Genomic DNA, 18752 nt, shown 5'->3' on the forward strand with positions numbered 1-18752 from the left:
TGCAAGTGCCCTTTTCAAGAAAATCTACCCCCCCCCCAATACAAGTGACCTTGCTACGCCCCTGAACTTTCACATTTTGTGTTCATTAAAGCATTAAATTGAGGTTTTAGTAAGTTTTAATTGTTCCAATATCTGCTAGATGCAGATAACTTTCATTTCTGTCTGCTGACGTGGTTTTTCGGTCATCCATTAACTTATAAATATCCGGTCCTTGTTTTTAACTAACAGGATTGTCATCAGCTCAGCCGACAGTTGAAACCTCCCCAACAGTAAGAGGGTTTTAAAATCTCTGTTTCATGTGTGATGCGACGTCAGTAGGTTCAATGAGGTACAGCCATTAGGATAGGAACGAGCGCGACTACGTTGTACTAATTTGGTTTCTGTTACCATGCCAGCTGGCGTGTCCATCTGAAACTCGGCAGGTTGAGTTAGTTTTCAGTGACTTCGCGAGGGCGCAGTGGTGTAATTGGGGGGGGGGCGATTGGGGACACGCCTCCCCTTTTCCGTACTCGAAGTCTGTGCCTCCCCTTCCACTTGTGCCCCATTCAGAAACTTCAAGGAGGCAATAATTGGCTTGTTAGCATTGATAATGACGTGTTGAATGCCTCTCCAGAAAAGTAGGCTCCGTAGGAGCCCTCCCCCCGAATATAGGTTCTTAGCTCCCAGTTGTATATAATGTCTTCGCGCAAACCCTTTGATACAGTACTCGAATATTGGTGACCCTGTTGGTTTGTGCATTTTGCTCCATTTAAGCGCACAAAAGAATGCGTCGATACGTGACCTTCGTGAGTCGATCAAACTGCGCCATCCACATGTAGTAAACGAAGATTACTTTACTAGGCTGCGTTTCCGTGCCTAAGGCGCTGACACTCTCGTATGACTTCCTAGAGGAGGGGCAGCATTGGGGTGGAATCCCACTATGGATACTACTTTTATTAACCAGCGTCCCTTTACCTAAATTATGCCAATTATTCTTGCATTGGCAACCACAAGCAAGCTGCTCAAATTTCATTGGTTTGTGCTTCTAATCGTACCATCACCTTACTACCAGTGTCAGTTGGCGTCCGTCGAATTTCAAGTTTCTGCCTCCACCGAATGCCCAACTTGACCCTCCAAAAACCTTCCAAACCACTTGATGTATTCTATATATTATACCATTTGCAAGTTCAGCAGCGAAGTTACATTTCAACTGTGAACTACTTTGTTTGCTTGGTACACTTTCTCGGATGACAAACATAAAGTTGCATCATCAGCAATTCAAATGGAACGACGACAGCTGCAAGTGTTTTTGTTGTTTTTGAACCCAGTTCATCAATATTTCAAATACAACTGTCTTCCTATCCACGAAATACAGTTGGGCCTAAATTGAAAGTAAATAATGAAGAAACGTTAATAATTCTCTTCGTATTTACATCCACGTTTCACATCTGGATTGTATTTGGATGCGCGTTGGAGTTGGACTTCAAACTTTCACTTTTTATGTAATCTTTCACATTTTTTTCATTGAAGCTTAAAATAAGGAGGTTATTAAGTTTTAAATAAGGTATATCATAATCATAATAGAATAAAAATGCAGTTCATGTAGTGCTGTATGCCAAGGTCTTAAAGCGCTTCACAGTTTTTACACCTGTTCATCAGGCTGTGAGACCAGTTTTAGCAGCAGCTCGAGATCATATAAAAAATTCATACTAGAGCCGAACAAATGTTAACGTTTTTTTAAAGTGGACTATAATTATGTTAGGCAAGGCAAAAGAAAAATTGAATCAAATTGTGCAGCTGATGGCGTGTCTCGGTCGGATGATTATGACTTCGGCATTGTGCCACTGCAGTCGATAACTGTGGACCATACTCATGTTAGGCAAGGCAAGAAATTGAATCATAATGTGCTACTGATGGAAAGGACATCTTTCCGCCGTTAAGTCGCCACTGTCACCTGATGGCCTTGCGGGCATATGTTGTTGTTGTTGTTGTTGTTGTTGTTGTTGTTGTTGTTGTTGTTGTTGTTGTTGTTGTTGTTGTTGTTGTTGTTGTTGTTGTGTTGTTGTTGTTGTTGTTGTTGTTGTGTTGTTGTTGTTGTGTTGTTGTTGTTGTTGTTGTTGTTGTTGTTGTTGTTGTTGTTGTTGTTGTTGTTGTTGTTGTTGTTGTTGTTGTTGTTGTTGTTGTTGTTGTTGTTGTTGTTGTTGTTGTTGTTGTTGTTGTTGTTGTTGTTGTTGTTGTTGTTGTTGTTGTTGTTGTTGTTGTTGTTGTTGTTGTTGTTGTTGTTGTTGTTGTTGTTGTTGTTGTTGTTGTTGTTGTTGTTGTTGTTGTTGTTGTTGTTGTTGTTGTTGTTGTTGTTGTTGTTGTTGTTGTTGTTGTTGTTGTTGTTGTTGTTGTTGTTGTTGTTGTTGTTGTTGTTGTTGTTGTTGTTGTTGTTGTAACTGATGGCGTGTCTCGGTCTTATGATTATGGCTTTGGCTTTGGTCATTGAGCCACTTCGGACAGAAACCGTAGCCTAGCCGTTTTGGAAACATTATCTACGTGCCTGGATGAATCTATCAGAGATCTGGCACAATGGACACGCCCCTTTCTCGGGGGGACTTCAATCCCTAATATGTTCATTATAAAATTATGACCGTGACGCGCTTTATTCAAGCGACTGATGTCACAATGGACAGGCGCGGATCCAGAGAGGAGATTTTTGGGTTGTGAACCCCCACCCCCCTCCCCCAGCCCCACCTCAACCCCCACCCCACCCCCAGCTGTGACTCATTTTTTTCATAGAAGTACATTAAAAATCATGTGGAACCCCCCCCCCCCCCCCCCCTCTCTGACACCCAAAAAAAAATGACATTTATACTGGTTATAATGTCCGCCAGTGCACAACTTTCGAAATGAGCCCGCTTGGGTGCGGGGTATTTGTACACTATTCTGCAATATAGTGTTAATGATTATCGGGCTTGAACAGCGCTCCAATTGAAAGTAAGGAACGAGCCCCCTTCACCACCCCCTTCCCCTCCTACCACTTGATTTTACAGAGGCCACGTGTCCGGAGAAAGCCCTGTCTACATTGCAGCAATGATTGCTGATACACCCCCCTGGAAAAAATTCCTGGATCCGCCCCTGATGGAGTGATGAGCCTGTGTGGTTAACCATTCACGAACGCCCGCTAGTTAATGATGCATGGGGATCGGTTGGACTAGTCCATTATTTGTTATTAGTGTACGGGCTTTCTCGCAGTGCTGATTGCATGACCGTTCATATCGCAATGTACAACGGCGAACCAGGACGGTGCAGTTGATATGTACATTGAAGATTTATAAGCGCACTTTACATTTTGAAGATTTATAAGCGCATTTTACAGTTGTAAAATGTATTTTTGTTGTGTATAGATGTAGGCAGGACCCAAATCGTGTGCTCTACACTCAGCCTGTTTTTATATCATTGCTTAAAAAAAAAGACAAACTTTCAATTTTAAAATTCAACTGACTAGCACGATATACTCTCGCTTTACTTTTCTTATTATTTTTTTTGTCACAGCTGCCGAAATAATACCATTCGCATTGACTTAGAAAAAAAAACAGGTTAATCACTAGCTAGCCTGTCCTAATATTTGCAGCTTTAAAGTTCGTTGAGGCGGACGTGCAAAATGTGCAATTCTACTTTCTTACTCCAGTGCATCAGCATTAATCAACAATATTTGCACTCCATAATGCGAGACGATTCAATGTTTCACTAGTCACAATGGCATAAACTCTATCGCTTGTTACATTCACTTTGGTTTTTCTTAAGTCACCAAACGCACTTTTTTTTAACCAACAACAGATATTGCTGCCTATGGTAGTTTCTGCGTATTAAAATTGATATCTGTAATCTGTTGTTGATTTATTAGACAATACTGGTAGAACTAAAAGTTGGGTATTTTCTAATGGTGTCAAAGTTAAAGATTATATTCAGATGAGCCACACATCATACGAGGTTCGTTTTTCTTGGTATATTTCTGCGTCCATAGTCCTTTGATCAAGGGGAAAGTGATTACAAAATTCTTCTGTCTGACTGGACTACAACAAGCAGATAAACTAAGTATTTGTGTGTTATTCGTATTTCAATGAATCATCATTTGGAAAAATACAAGGCATAATGGTCCAAATAAATACCATTATACGTGCCGATTTGAAACAGAGGTCCCTCCGGCCGAAAACAGAATTCTTTATTGGCCAGCTTTTTCCGGAGACTTGGATTTACCGGAGGATTTTTAGGGTCAAAAATAGGAAGAGAGAAAACAATCCCTATTTATGCTAGCACGTTGTCGTAAAAATATGGGTTGCGGTCACTGCCAAAGTTAATGGGCCTTTCCCATGTAATATGCAAATTAGACAGGCGCATGCGCGTTACTTCCACTGGTTGGCAAGCGCGGCCGTCATGCAACACATGTACGTGATAACGTGTGTTATGTAATCGCAGTCAAAACAACTCGTCGAAAATGCCGGTAATTATGCGTACGTACTTGGTTTGTTCAAATAGAAAAACCAAAGAAAATACAGAAGTATCCTTCAGATTCCCAAAGAAAAATAAAATCAAGCGCGGTGTTTGGAAGAGATCAGGTTGCGGGGAGGATTAACGGATGGGAACCTTCTCGATACGGGATTTGCAGTCATCACTTTCACTTTGTCACTGGATGGCCAAGTGAATTTCCTGATAATGAAAATTATCTGCCAACCCTGAAAATAAATCAAGAGAAAGAAACAACGACAACAATATCAGCTTATAGCAGCCCGCCGGATACGAGCAGAGAAACGACGTACCATCGTGAGTACATGTACTTTTACTCTCTTTTTTACAGCCTATAGCCGCGAGCAAGCTAAAGGGGTCGCACTAAACAGCGTCAACACAGCGTCAACACAGCGTCAACACATGACAGAAGCGTCAACACACCGTCAACACATCCAAAACACATTCTGAATTGACAAAAAGGGCATATAATTGTGAAACATACAATAAAAGAGAATTTCCATTGGATTGAGTTTCCATTTCGTTGTTAAAAATATCGTATTTTCACGCGAAAAAAATGACCTTTCACTCGCACGGCCGTTGTCCGCCATCTTGACTTCGCACAAAGCTTGGACTACAACATTTCAAGTAGGGGTGTGTAGGTAATGACATTATCTTGTCATAAACAACAGAGGGATACCAGATATTTGAGGACTGAGGATCGGAGTGGTGGATCATTATTTTGTGAGTTGTGTTTATGTTTCATTTACTTTATTGAAATGGACATCTTTTGGTATTGGCCGGCCGCGCCCTCTCTGTTGGTTTATTGTACAACGCTTTCACCCTTTAGCATAATGGTATGGTCCGCACTGCCACTGAGGCAACATGGCAGCCGATTTCGGAGCGGCACGGAGAGCCAATTTTCTTGAACTGAAAATCGCAATTTTCAGACGTTTAACCTATTAATTTTAAGCCAAAATCTTGTTTCTGTCCATACTGTATGGGTTACATACTGCTTTTGTCAATTTTAATGCATTTTGGATGTGTTGACGCTGTGTTGACGCTGTGTTGACGCTTTGGAGTGTGTTGACGCTGTGTTGACGCTGTTTAGTATGACCGAGCTAAAGAGGTGTAGTGAGCCAGCGCCACCATGTGACGAGCGCGCGGAGCGAACTTTGACACGAATTACCCTTTGACACGAATCGACACGACAACCTACCCGATTTGTTTACGTCCTATTTTCTAGCTACCTTAGCTGACATTTCTGAATATTTTGCCATTCCTAACAGTAACAATGGGTTCTGCCAGTCATGCTAGTCAAAGCGAGAGGTGTGTATCTTGGTAGGCCGTACGAAGTATCGAATATTCTGTCTGTATGATCGATTAATGTTTGTGTGGACTGTGATTGAATTATTTTCTGACAATGTCAACACGTTAATAGTTTTCCCAGCCCAAAATTGTGTAGGCAAGTTAAATAAGCCCATTAAGCCTTGAGTGTGCATACAGGAAGAACTGTGTTGGCAAGAATATACATCTGCGAATCGTGATTTCTGTACAAAGTCTATGAACAGTCGCAACAAAAATTTAAGACTAGTTCCCACCGGGGGTTGTTTTTATGTTGAAACCTGAATCAACAAGTGAATTTTTGTGTGTGAACATTTTCTTGCTCGTGCACTTGTACATTTGTAACTTCTAATAGGCTTTTTATGTGAAACTTAACATTTAAAAAAAAGAGTCCTCAATTGAAAAATGAAATTTGTTGCCAAAATTGAACCATAATTCAATGTTATATTTTTTTTTAAAACAAGGATGATGAAGAGAATAAGAAAAGACAAAAGCTGGAGGCGGACCAGCGTGGTGTTCGGATGAGGGGGTCACTGAGTGCATTATTATATATGCATAGTTATGAGGCAGGTCATCACGTCACTACCAGTCATCAAACTCCTCTGGGAACATGGCAAGGTTCGTCAATTTCATCTTTTTAGTGATGAAAAATCATTAAGTCTCTGTCTGAAAAAAATATTCCTCGGAAAAATTCCATACTCGATCGCCACTTTTTTCAATTAATTTTCTAGCGCCAAAAGTTACATCTTTTATGGTTATTCCCTCCACTTTCCCTCCTCTACTCTCACCCTCTCCTTTCCTTAATTTCTATTTATCAATCAGTCACTTACTTCATCGAGATTCGAACCTCGGACGCTTGCTTGATACACGAGACTCTTAACCGCGCACGATCGCTGTTGCAATGATCAATCTTTGGACGTATTTGAAGTATCCATTGAAATAAACTAAATATTCATGAGAAAATAAATATTCATAATGACGTATGGCACTATCATTGGCCGGCTCATGCGACGTCATGGTTATCGATGTCATGCGTATAACGTACCGCTGTTCCAGACACTTCAATCAGTTTTGACCGGCTGCTTCAACTTGGTTCTGCACGACGTGTGCATCCAAAAATGTGCTCTAAAGACACATTTTTCCTAATTTTTTTCACCTTAACACAGCTAATTCCTGGATTCCTCTTGGTTGAAATCACAAGGTCGGGTGAAAATTGATATGTTTGGCGGCAGGTAAAGTGACGATTGAGTATGGACATTTTCCCTATTCCTCTTTGACTTATGGGTTGTTTTTTTAAGGAGAAAGCTCGCAGTTGGAGATCATAGGCTTTGAATGGGCATTACCTGCGTTTATGCCTTTGTGGTACTCAAGTCCCAGACCTGAGGCTGTTTGAAGTCACAAATTCAGTGACTTGGACTCGAGGCATGTGGCCGCATGACTTAAAACATGTAAAAGCACAAATACTGAGAAAAATTGAGACTTCTTGTCATTGTTATTTATTTTTCTGGTGTGGGATGGGAGGATGTTTTAGCCCCCCATATTTGAAAAGTAACCTCGAAAACATTGACACTCAGATTTGCTTAGTATTAGCCATGGTCGGATCCAGCAATTTTTGCAGTTGGGGGGGATGTTACATCACATTATTACCAGTATAATTTTGTCATAATTTTTTTGGGTGTCACAGTAGGGGGAGGGGGTGTTTCAGATTATTTTTAATATATTTCTATGAAAACAGAAAAACTTAGTCAGATCAAGCTGCCCCCCCCCCCCATTTGTCTTTGTTCAATCAGAAGAAGCAGTGTTTTCCTTATACAATCTTGCCACACAATCTCTTTTTCTTCAATACAGCAGTTTTCAATTCCCACTAGTATTTAAAACTTTTACATTTATTTTTTACACTTTAACAGGAACTCAAGTAGATGACAAGGAAAAGGAAGAGCTAAAAGATGAGGTTTTTAAAAGGCTGTCAGATGAAGTGAATGTACTGAATTAAGACACAAGAAAAGCAACACACCTGGTCTACAGGTAACATAAAAGAAAATGACAGAAACACTAAATTTTACACTGGCCTACCAAACTGGGTCACATTTGTATGGCTGTTTAAGCTGTTGTTACCATTCACTCAAAGGATGAGATATAATGGGTCTGGGTATAATGGTATATAATGGGTATAAAGAAACCGATGGAGTTAGAAGACTCATGGCATTCCATCTTCAAAATCAACCTATGGCCACTTTAATGAGACTGAAGGTTGAATTGCTTTTCACAGACCTCTCAGACCGTTTTAACATGTCTGTGTCTCATGATACATGTATGTCACGTATAGTCGCCACCTGGATCTTTCTAATGGAAATGTGGTGATGTCTCACATTTGTTTTTAATGAATAAATGATAATTTATGAAAATGGTAAAGTAAACAAATATACAGGTCCTACAGTTTCTGTGCATTCATACAGACATGAACATGTATTTCTTGCCATCGAATTTGCATAATACGATAAACTACACTGAGATGTTCACTGTTTTAGGGTACATGTCTATGGCCTTTTATAAATTGCTTCTGATAAAAAAAATATGACTTAATGAACCTTAAATACATAAATATATCAAAATATTATATGATGTACAGATCTGGCCTAGCAGTTCATGTAGCATAAAAGCTGGTCTGGCAATAAATATTTCATTAATCCATCACCTCTGTTAATTCTTTGAAAAAAATAAATCATGTTCTGTAAAATCAACAAAATCACAATATGTGTAGTTTGAAAATTTAATATGTATCTGATGTGGTTGAATAAACTCTGAAATTCCTACAACAGCTCCAAGTTCTCATCTCTTTCTAATAACCGTGTGCACTTAGTTTAATACCGCAGGAATATCATCAAAACATTCTAAATGAACCTGTAATGAGACTGCAACATGTAATGTTGGCCCTGTTCTTACACATACATGTAATTTACTCTTCACAATTGCTAGATCTTGTGAATACTTGGCCCGGGAGTTCAGGCAGAATTATGTGTGTGCACATGCTGCCTTTTCCACCATAACCTTACAAAACTCGTGGTCTCTTTTGATTTTTTTCAACAAACAAGTCTTTCAAAGTAAACAACAAAATCACAATAGTTACATTTGGACAAGAACATTTGAGTTTGAATTTGATAATGATAGGGATGACTCCTGTCCAGCACTTGTCCTTGACCTTCATCTCTCAAATATGGAACTTCACTACTGACACTCTTTTCTCTTATTGCATAGGGGCATTTGATTTCTAACACACCCTCCCCACAGCACTCACAAAAACCTTACCATCAGGGGAAGCCCCAAGGTAGAGAAAGTCAGGGTGCACTATCAGGCCACAAGTGGTCATTCTTAAGCCGTCATGACAATGCTTCTGTTGCCAAAGATACTTCGATCTTGCTGCTGCTTCATGTGTGTTTCCCCACTTAATACTTGGTATTTGAATAAAAGGCTGGTCCATGGGGTAGCACATTGATCTTATCGTGCTTATAGATGGACTAAATAATTTAGTGTTAATTGCTCTTTTCATGTTGGATGCCGTGATGCGACCGGCCCAGAACATGTTCCATGAAGAGTTATGCGCTTGCCCTCTTGTTTTCATTTCGATGTAGTCTGCTTCCTCTTGGCTAAGGATGATGTTGGGAAACAGTTCCTCTGCCTTGCCCTTGACCTCATCACTACCCAAATCAGCATGTAATGATTTGAGAAGACTCAAATTGCCTGTAGGAATACAAACAGAGTTAATTCACTCATTGATATCATTATATCCTTCCTAAATTCTGTTCTTCAAAATTAAGAGTTTGTATTGTAAACCTCAGGTAAAGTTCCGTAATGATCAAATTTCCAAAAGATTCCCCAACTTTTACTGTCGTAGCAGAATGTATTCCATAAGAAACAACATTTTTACGTACCGTATTTAATGGTGGTTGTTACTTCAACTTCCATGGCAGCACAAGGGGGTTTAGAGGACAGTCCCCAAGCATGACCTAAACCTGAACCAGGAAACACATCCATCAGCTCTTGCACTGCCATCCTCATGGCATCTGTGTGTAATGGTGACCGGTCAGAAGGATGCCTCGGGTCATATTCACACTTCACAACCTCATCCTGTGATTCTCCTGTCTCTAAATTGTACATACATTGGAACAACAATTAGAACAATGTTGTGGCAGCCAGTGTGTAACACATCACTTGTAAATGGTCTCCCCTACTTCTGGCTGTATGTATTTTATTTGTTTCTGATCAAGGGTGGTTTATTTCAGTGGTAACCAAAATCTTAGAAATGCATCTGCATAATTGTGGTGTGTGTGCAAATACTCGGCAAGCAGAAGAGAGGACTTCTTACTACTACTGCATGGACATCACACGTACACACATGATGTATTTGCAAAAGGGTCTTAACAGATCGAAGAGGATATATTGTTTTCAAAATGCTATCTTTATTGATTTCAAGAATAACAAAGTACCTGCAAGTACCTGCATGTCAAGGTTCTTCGAACGTGGCACACTCCATGTTGACTTTTGAAGTTTTTGAAAGCTGGCATCCCCGCCTTTTGATGTCTTCCAGAGATAACAGCAAGGCACCAACATCGCTTCACTTTAATGCAAGACTATATAAATAAAACAAAGCAAGAATATAGATTTTTTTGGGGGGGGGTATTAAACTTAACGAAGATCCTCTTTTATTCTCATCAATGGTGCAACTACAGTTTGATTACATGGGGGTGCACAAGGGGGAACAAGGTTACAAATATTCTTCTTGGTTTTCTTACTAAATCAAAATTCTGATGAGGAGTAGAGCGGTTCGTCCGGTCTTTCGAGGTAGGCACGGTCACCCAAGTTATAAAATATAAATATACAACTTTCCTGACAAAAAATCAAGAAAAGATTTTCGGGACGAAAAATCGTGTGTGGACTGCATTCTTCAAATTGTAACTCTGTAACACCAAGGGATGTTGGCTGATCATTTATTGATGAAGGAGTGATTTTGATGGCAAAACCATTTTTGTTGGAATTCCATTTTCGCCATGGCAAACGATTCAACCCTATATAAAGATCCAGGGTTTGGGCTATAGGCCCACCGTCTTTCAACCGTTGTCAGTCCACTGCCGGAGGAAGGCCTCAGAATGATGTCGCCAAATGTCTCTATATCTATCTAGATAGAAAATTTACATTGCCCCAGTAATGTTGTAGCTCATTTCTCCATCTCTTAATTTAGCTAGCGTCACCTATTCCCTTTTTGACCCTCATGTGGTGTCCAGTGTGTTGATTTTGTACTCCACTTGTCGTGTGTCGGTAGATGTGTCCCGCCTAGTTCCACTTTCTACTTTTTACTGCTACATGTACTAAGATGTCTCGTGTACTCAGGTCTGCTCCCTAATCAATTGTTTGCTTTTTGATTTTTATGTGATGTTTGTATGTTATGTTTAGCAACATGTATTTGGACCACCTCCATCTGTGATAATATTTTGTCTACCCAATTCCTCAAGCAAGGCGATGTTCGTTTTGGGGACACACCTCAACCTCAGTTCCAATCTAGTCCAAGGAATATCCCCTTGCATATGTCTATGATATGCGAGCAGATTCGGCAGTTAATTATGCAAAACAAGACTGCATCTTGACCTCGAGATTCTTACCATTCAGCGGGGGACTTATATCGAGTCTTCGGTAACCCGTCGTTCTATTACAAAAAAAATGCAGGCAATTGACCAATCAACAGCTTAGTCCATATTTCTGATCGATATGGCGTCACACTTTCTAAAGTTGATTCCGATTGGCTGGCGGGCGGGGTCGAATAGAATTTGAAAAGGATTTATGAGACGTTCGTTGTTTGGCTCTGTACTCGTGAATGCCTGACACTCAGACTATAGTCCTAATCCTGATGGGATGAACCTTTTCAAGATCTACTGTGTTACCAAAAAGATAAAAATTATCCCAAAAAAAGATTGGCCTACGCTACGCCGATTGACTTGACACGCCAACAGGTTTCAAAATGAAGTGTGCAGTATGTGTGCGATACCAGCAGTTACCAAAGAGGTAATGTCTATTACTTTATTTTTTTTCTGTTAATATAATTAGGATAAAGTGGAACGAGGCAACGATGAATCGGTCGAAGAGTTGATTCTCCGCCTTCTAGACGTCGAGCTGGAAGGCGAGCTGCAAAGACGAATGTGTGAGTATTTTGTTCACATTTTGAATGAGATAATGTTTATGGATCATTCAAAGTGATAAAACCTTAAAATAAACCTTTGTGTCCTTTCAACTTAATCGCTTAATTGCCATTTGGGATGATTTTTTTTAATAACTGTTTTACTGTCATTTTGAGGGTTGTCACTTTAAAGGGAAACAAAGGAGATTCACTGTGACTTACGCTTTCGTTTTGTACAAAATAATTGGTACTGCAAATGTTGAAGTTCTTGATCCTTTTTTTTCTGACATAAACATATTGATAACCTGGACAATGTCTAATGAAATAGTTGTCTGCCCGACCACTCTGCGTTTGTAACAACAAACGCGAACCTTTAGTGTTAATATTGAATTGTGAACCCTCGCCCCTACTTTTTCAAAAAGGTGTCTTCCTCGATCTTGCCTTGCCTAGTATGTGTTTTTTTCACAAGGTGCTTCGTGTGGTGCTGACTGTATTACGTCAAGTATTTGTCTTCGGTAATTTGTTTATCTGAGCATAAAGTACAAAGCTGTATGTACGAAGAATCAATCTCCCTATGTACCTGAGCAAGTCTTTTGTACAAGTAAGTGTAATGTTCAGGGGGTGCACCCAGACTGGGAATTGGATTGCTCAAAAACATGCAAAACAAAATCATGCAAAATTCTCCAAAATTTTCATTGGGCAAAGACAAGGTCCTCAGCATTTCCCCAACCAAGTTTGAAAACTGAACTCAATTTAAAAGGTGATTTTTCTTCAATATTTTGCACTTGAGAGAGAAGTCAAGGGATTTCAAAATGAGGCTAAAGACTAGACTTATCCATGTTCTTCATTCATTGTCATGTGGCTGACTATGGTGAAATGTGTAGAAATAGAGACTAGTACCTCACATGCTATATATTTGTTTGGCACAGTTGATTGATGTAGTACTGAAGAGTTATTGGACTGGTTGTTTCAGATGCCAGTCTATTTTCTTGTATTGCATGTTGTCAGTACCTTAGCTTTGGGACTCTCATACACAGTATCGAGTCCAACAGTTTCGGACTAGGTTGCCCCTGAGATAGTGGCTGAAGTACCGTTTCATTTGGGAAAGATATGGCCAAATACTCCGATGAGCCTGGCCAATGATTTTGAGCTTCCTACGAGCCTGGTGTTCTCGTGCTTAAACAAGTTCAAAGAAATTATTTAATCCACATCCCCTAAAAGTATCACTTTTTTAAGGCTTTCGGGATGGCCGCGCAACCGAAGTCCAGATTCCATACCATGTACGCGTGTTTGTATAGGTGCAGACCAGTAAATATAGGCACCAATGAGAAATGCCTCCACCTCAAAATAGATCGAGGAAATGCTCAATGCTCCAACTGCTGATCGAGACACATACATGTAAATCAAATTAAAGCTTGTATACCCTCTCTCGCTATCTTTCCTTTTGGGATGAACAGTGACTTAATTTGGGCTGACTTTTCACTAAAAAAAATACATATATATCTCGCCACTCTATTGCAAATTAGAGTTACTTTGTGTCCAAATTCATCCCAAATTTTCCAAAAATACAAGTTCCAAGACCATTTCAGAGCTAGGGCCCCTCATTTCCACCAACCCTCAAATCGTGATTTGGCCGGCATAGGCCAATTTGGGCCTATTTAATTACTGGTGTACACCACCCGTATAGGCCTAATGTAGTTTAAAATATGGCCGAGCTCTGAAAATGGCGGCTACACGGCAAATCCTGACGGGTACCATTGCCTTACCGTATGGAAGTTGTTGTTTGACACGTATCAATGATTTTCTATACAGGCTCTTAACATAGGAAAAGAGTCATTGTTGTCCCACCAGGCCTTGACCCAAAGTATAGCAATGCCTTTGGGCTTGAACTTTATAACTTGAACTTTAAGTTTCATCAATAAAACCTGTTTTCATGTGTGTCTAGTATGTGTGGGGTTTTTATGCACAAGCCTCGCCATTCAAACCGAACTGGTAAAAAGTCTCTAGTTTATAATTCTGATACGAAATGGCAGTCACAGGCCATACATAATTATTTTAAAAGTCTTTGGAGAAATTACTATAATAGACATACTGTATGTAAAACACATCCAAAGATGGATTTCTTTAAAATAAGCGACTTTTTCAAGGGAAGAAAAATTGTTCCAGAAAACTGAACCTGTCTTACCCCTCGATAAATTTTCCAAGGAATGAGATTCTTTATGGGAAAAAAATCAGTGTATCAGTGTAACATGTGGCCCTTTTTGTCTTAATCAACATTTCATTCATTGCTTAATAATCGTCTTCACGATGGTAAAGACTGAGGATTTGGTAGTCATTGGCAAACATGATGACTGCGGTTTGAAGTTTAGAAGTTTGCCAACTTGGTGTGAGATAACTCCAAACTTGGTGTGACAAAAGGCTAGGAATGTGTCAACAGATTATACCGGGAAAGGCCCTACCGATCGAATCGGGGAGGGAAAAGAAACTTGCTATATAAAGTCAAGATAGGGTGCCAAATACTTTTTTTTCGGCTGAAACGCTTTCGTTTGAAGTTATAGTTTCTAAAATGTGTGCCATTCGGAAAATGATTCTACTACCTTTAATTAACGACATGCCTATAAGGCCATGTATGAGCATTGTCGTTCAAGCCGGTTGGAGGTAATTGTACAATTCGACAATTTTTTTTAATATGCATTATTTTCATCTTAAAGAGTGGAAGGCTTTTTAATCACATTTGTAAACTAGTGAGGGTTTGCGGTATGGAAGAATCTCTTTTGAGAAGATGCCGTGGTTCTGAAAAGAACCGGTTGGTTGTGATCTCGATGTTCTGATCAGCATGCTCTGATCGTCTTCTGGAGAAAAAGTCGGACGCCAGCCCCAGTTTACAGTACCGCCTTGCCAATTTCAAATCTTATTGACGTGTTTGTTTGCTTTTTTTAGTGATACCTTTTGTTTGTCTGGACAACTTTCCAAGTGCAACAAAGTGGATGTCATTTCTTCTTTGCAACCGACAATAAGTCTCGTAAGTTTGCGGGGTTTTTGTTTTGTTTTTATGACACACTCATCTCGCTATTTTTCAATGTGGATACCGGTCATTATGTTGTCAGGCAAAACCAGTATTATTAGGCGTGACATTTCACCGCCGCTTGCAAAAAATGAAAAACGCCCTCATTCGGTCACGTTTAGTTCCATTCTGGAGTTTTGAAACATTGATATTAGAACTTCCGGGGGAAAAGGCACAGGCCAAAGTCATGGGTTCTATGTTAAATGTAAATATTATGCTCTATTCGTGGTTGAAAGAAATGATGTTATTCCTGAAATGTCAAGGACGTATCTGTGAGGAACATGGTCCATTTTACTTTTTAGTCCAAAGTTTTGTTGTGAAATATTCTCAAGTTCGGTTCGTTTCTGTTTTGCTACCCACAATCAATTCTGGAGTGTTTTTCTGTCGTGTTTTCGTTCCCCTCAGCACCAAAGTTAGGGTTGGATTTGGATACGTCCATAACGCAACACAGCCTATCCTACGAAGTCAAGATAAACGGCAACTTTGTAACTGACGGTCGACTAGGTAATCTCTTTCTCTTAATATAATCAATATTGATATACTTCCGTTCGTTTGGAGTTTCGCCATTTTGGATCCGTACTTTGCATTTATTGCAAAAGTAAACTGCCAAATTATTATCAGAAAGCTTAGTTTGATTAAAGGGAATATACACCATTTGCAAACATCGAAAAATAAAACTACCAAGTTTTTACGAAATACCTTACTAGGATGTTGGTAAATGACAGTCTATAGCATCCTGTAAAATCATGGCACCTGGTGTGAAGTCATTTTCAAGAAAATGGTATTTTTGTATACATTTCCAACGGTGGTCGGCCGACCACCATTGGAAAAACCTAACTATTTTTCAACTACTGCTCCAACTTTACACTTTTTTCAGTCCAAATTTTGTTTGCTATTGGTTACATGTTCATGAACGGGTGCAGGCCAGCTAGACTGGTTCCCTTACCTTACAATTTTCCGGCATCTGTAAATTGATCCATTTTATCTTTAGTGGAGTCAAGGAACCAGACTACTTGAACATTTTTGTTTTTCTTGGTTTTTCCAGCATTTTCGAACACAAAACTTCAAACATGTCAGTGTAACAATATTTGATCTATTATACTAACCCCTCAAATAGTTCAATTCTGAAAATTACAGCAAAAGCCAATGATGTACCTTCCCTTTAAAGATCTCGTGAAATTATTCAGTCTGGCTTGCTGTCATTTTAGAAAAAAAATCACGAAATGTGTGTGATTCCCAACGGATCAGTCAATAGACTGAATTTTGGAAACAGAGTGCTCTTGACGAAATAATGTTTTCTGGTCAAAATGTTATTTATGGTTTTACACTGTTTTCTCGAAAAGTGTAACGTCCACTGAGCTGAAACTTCAAAATGTTAGGTTTTGAACATTCTGCTTTGGTTGTTGTGTGGTATTATTGGAAACGAGCAAAATGCATGAAAAGCAAATGATCCCTATTATTTAGACTAATGCACAGAAACAACGGTATGTTCCATTAAAGATTTGAAGATGTGTACGATGGTGACGTTAGCATGGAAGTTTGCGGTGGTGGTATGCTACAATATATCTCTTTAGTCAGGCATGTGTTTGTGAGAAGAGAACCTCTCCAGACGACGAACAAGGCACACTGCTCGAAACGTTGATATTACACGAGTTTTTTTCCCAGAACTTCAAATAACTTATGAAACTATTATGCCACATGTTATCTATTGCCGCTTTCTTTTGTTTCGAAGAGATTCATTCTAGTTCCAGGGATGAGATCTTACAGCTGATGTCCACAAGGGAATTTCCTTAGTCTTTATTAGAGTAAAGGAACATTATGAGACAAGTAACCTTGTTTTGGAACGTACAATAGAATTGTAATAAACGTGTATGTGTGTGTTTATTAAACTAAAACAAAACCTTAGCAATAACGATTTTTAGTCTGCGACTCGATTCATCTCCATCTATATTTTTAGGGATTTGATCTCCTCTCGAATTAAATTTGTTAATGTGGAATGTCTGGAGTTTGAAGGGTTAACTGTTCCATTAGCAGCAACCTAAGTAGCATGCATTAAGACACGGTTGCATGGCCAAAACAGCCGTTTTCATACCCCAATCCTTCCGGGTCCTTTTCAGTAACTCTGCCTCGGTAAAGTTGTGCCTCGCGCCATGATAGTGATTCATTCTTAGTAAACCTGCATCAGGAAAATACTGCACGTATCCTTGCCGTAGGCGATTGTTATGCACATGCGCCTTGCGTACAGCTCGCGATAGGTAGATTGGTTTCCTTGTACTGTAATTCCATGGTGTCTTGGTTCTCCGCCACAGCCGGTCGATTAAGAGCGGATGTTGCGAGACATTCAGGGGCTTCCCAAGAAACAGGTAGTTCTTCATGAAAATCTGACCGATGTTCTGCTTCTGTTCCTGGGTGATTTTCTGGACGACACGTCGCAAGAATCCTGGTGCTCGGTCCTTGGAGCTGTAGGGGTACTCATCGATATCGATGGCCGTTTGCCAGATGAACTCATGACCGTATATGTCCAGGCAGTTCTGATAGGCGGGTAGCTGCGTGACCATTGCCCGCTCCAGACCACTAATATTTCGCTTGACCCGGTGGCTCCAGTCAACATAGGTCACGAAGCCGTTCTCGATGAAACAGCGCAGGTTTTCTCGCTGTGATTCACTCTTGTAGTGGTACGAATCGTAAACGTAGACATGTTCCACGCCTGCCCAGCTGATATACTGCAACCACTGCACCAACTCTCTGGTAGTGAGCTGATTCTTATCAGAGGCAAAGATCCGGACCACCAAAACGGCAGTCAAAAGGTGCTTGCCCACCACACTTTTGTTTTCTTCGTTGACTGAATACGAACCGTTCCGGGGTATGTGTTTAAACGGTTCTAGCCGGCCTGAACACCAATCATGGACAATCGTCTCTGAGCGCATGGAAGTTAGCGAGCGCCTAGTGTCAGAACCACTGCTGAAGTTTGTAGGATGTTGATCGCCTGACGACTTAATGGCCCACCTGATAGTGAGATTACTGCCGTTGGTTGCTAGTCTCCCTCGGTGCAGAATCATGTATTGGAAGATAAAATTCACTACAATGGTCACAATTCCCAGCAGAAGAAACACAACTAACGTTCTCTTGATGTTATTCATACTTGATTTGCAGTGTATATTAATACTGTAGCACTAATATTGTACAGTACGTTTCCTGCCATAACCGTTATGGTTCAGTGGCCATGACCGTAATAGCATGTGAATAAATACATTCTGTGTGTGCTTATAAATCATGTGCATTATATATTGTGCTTATAAAGTTGCACAAAAAAGTGTGTGTCGACCGCGAGTTGCTATTGTGTGTAAGCGGGCGCGGGCGGTGTGTTTTGTCCTACGTCGTCAGTTGAACCTTGCACTATTCAGACTAGATAAGTAGCTCACGGATCCTAGACACCAGCGTCAACAAGCGTCAACAAGCCTCGACGGTCGTCAATGAGCGTCAACAAATTTTGTATAGGCTTTTGAACAATAAAAACAGCTTTATATGGTAGAAAAAGCAATAATAAACATCTTCTGCATATCAATTGAAGATAAAATTACTTAAAAAAGTGGTTTTCCAGCGCGAAATCTACGACGGGTTTTTCGGTTTAGTATTGGCCGCCATCTTGTTTGAGATCTACATACTACGCATGCGTGGAGTGTACCATTCACGCATAGGGGTTTCTTTATA

General features: G+C 40.0%; 1 long non-coding RNA gene across 2 annotated transcripts; it reads left to right on the top strand.

The window, feature by feature from the left end:
• The first annotated feature begins 5562 nt into the window (after nucleotides 1–5562).
• On the top strand, nucleotides 5563–15676 carry LOC119731542. Of its 2 annotated transcripts, XR_005271465.1 has the most exons (6): nucleotides 5563–5796; nucleotides 6276–6429; nucleotides 7719–7836; nucleotides 11908–12001; nucleotides 14918–14999; nucleotides 15447–15676. It is a non-coding gene; the product is annotated as an uncharacterized LOC119731542 (long non-coding RNA). The 2 variants fall into 2 exon arrangements; XR_005271464.1 differs by lacking the exons at nucleotides 11908–12001; nucleotides 14918–14999; nucleotides 15447–15676 and having other exon boundaries at nucleotides 5570–5796; nucleotides 7719–8629.
• Nucleotides 15677–18752: the final 3076 nt, after the last annotated feature.

Source organism: Patiria miniata, unplaced genomic scaffold (assembly GCF_015706575.1).
Source record: "Patiria miniata isolate m_02_andy unplaced genomic scaffold, ASM1570657v1 HiC_scaffold_24, whole genome shotgun sequence".
Classification (NCBI taxonomy): Eukaryota; Metazoa; Echinodermata; class Asteroidea; order Valvatida; family Asterinidae; genus Patiria; species Patiria miniata.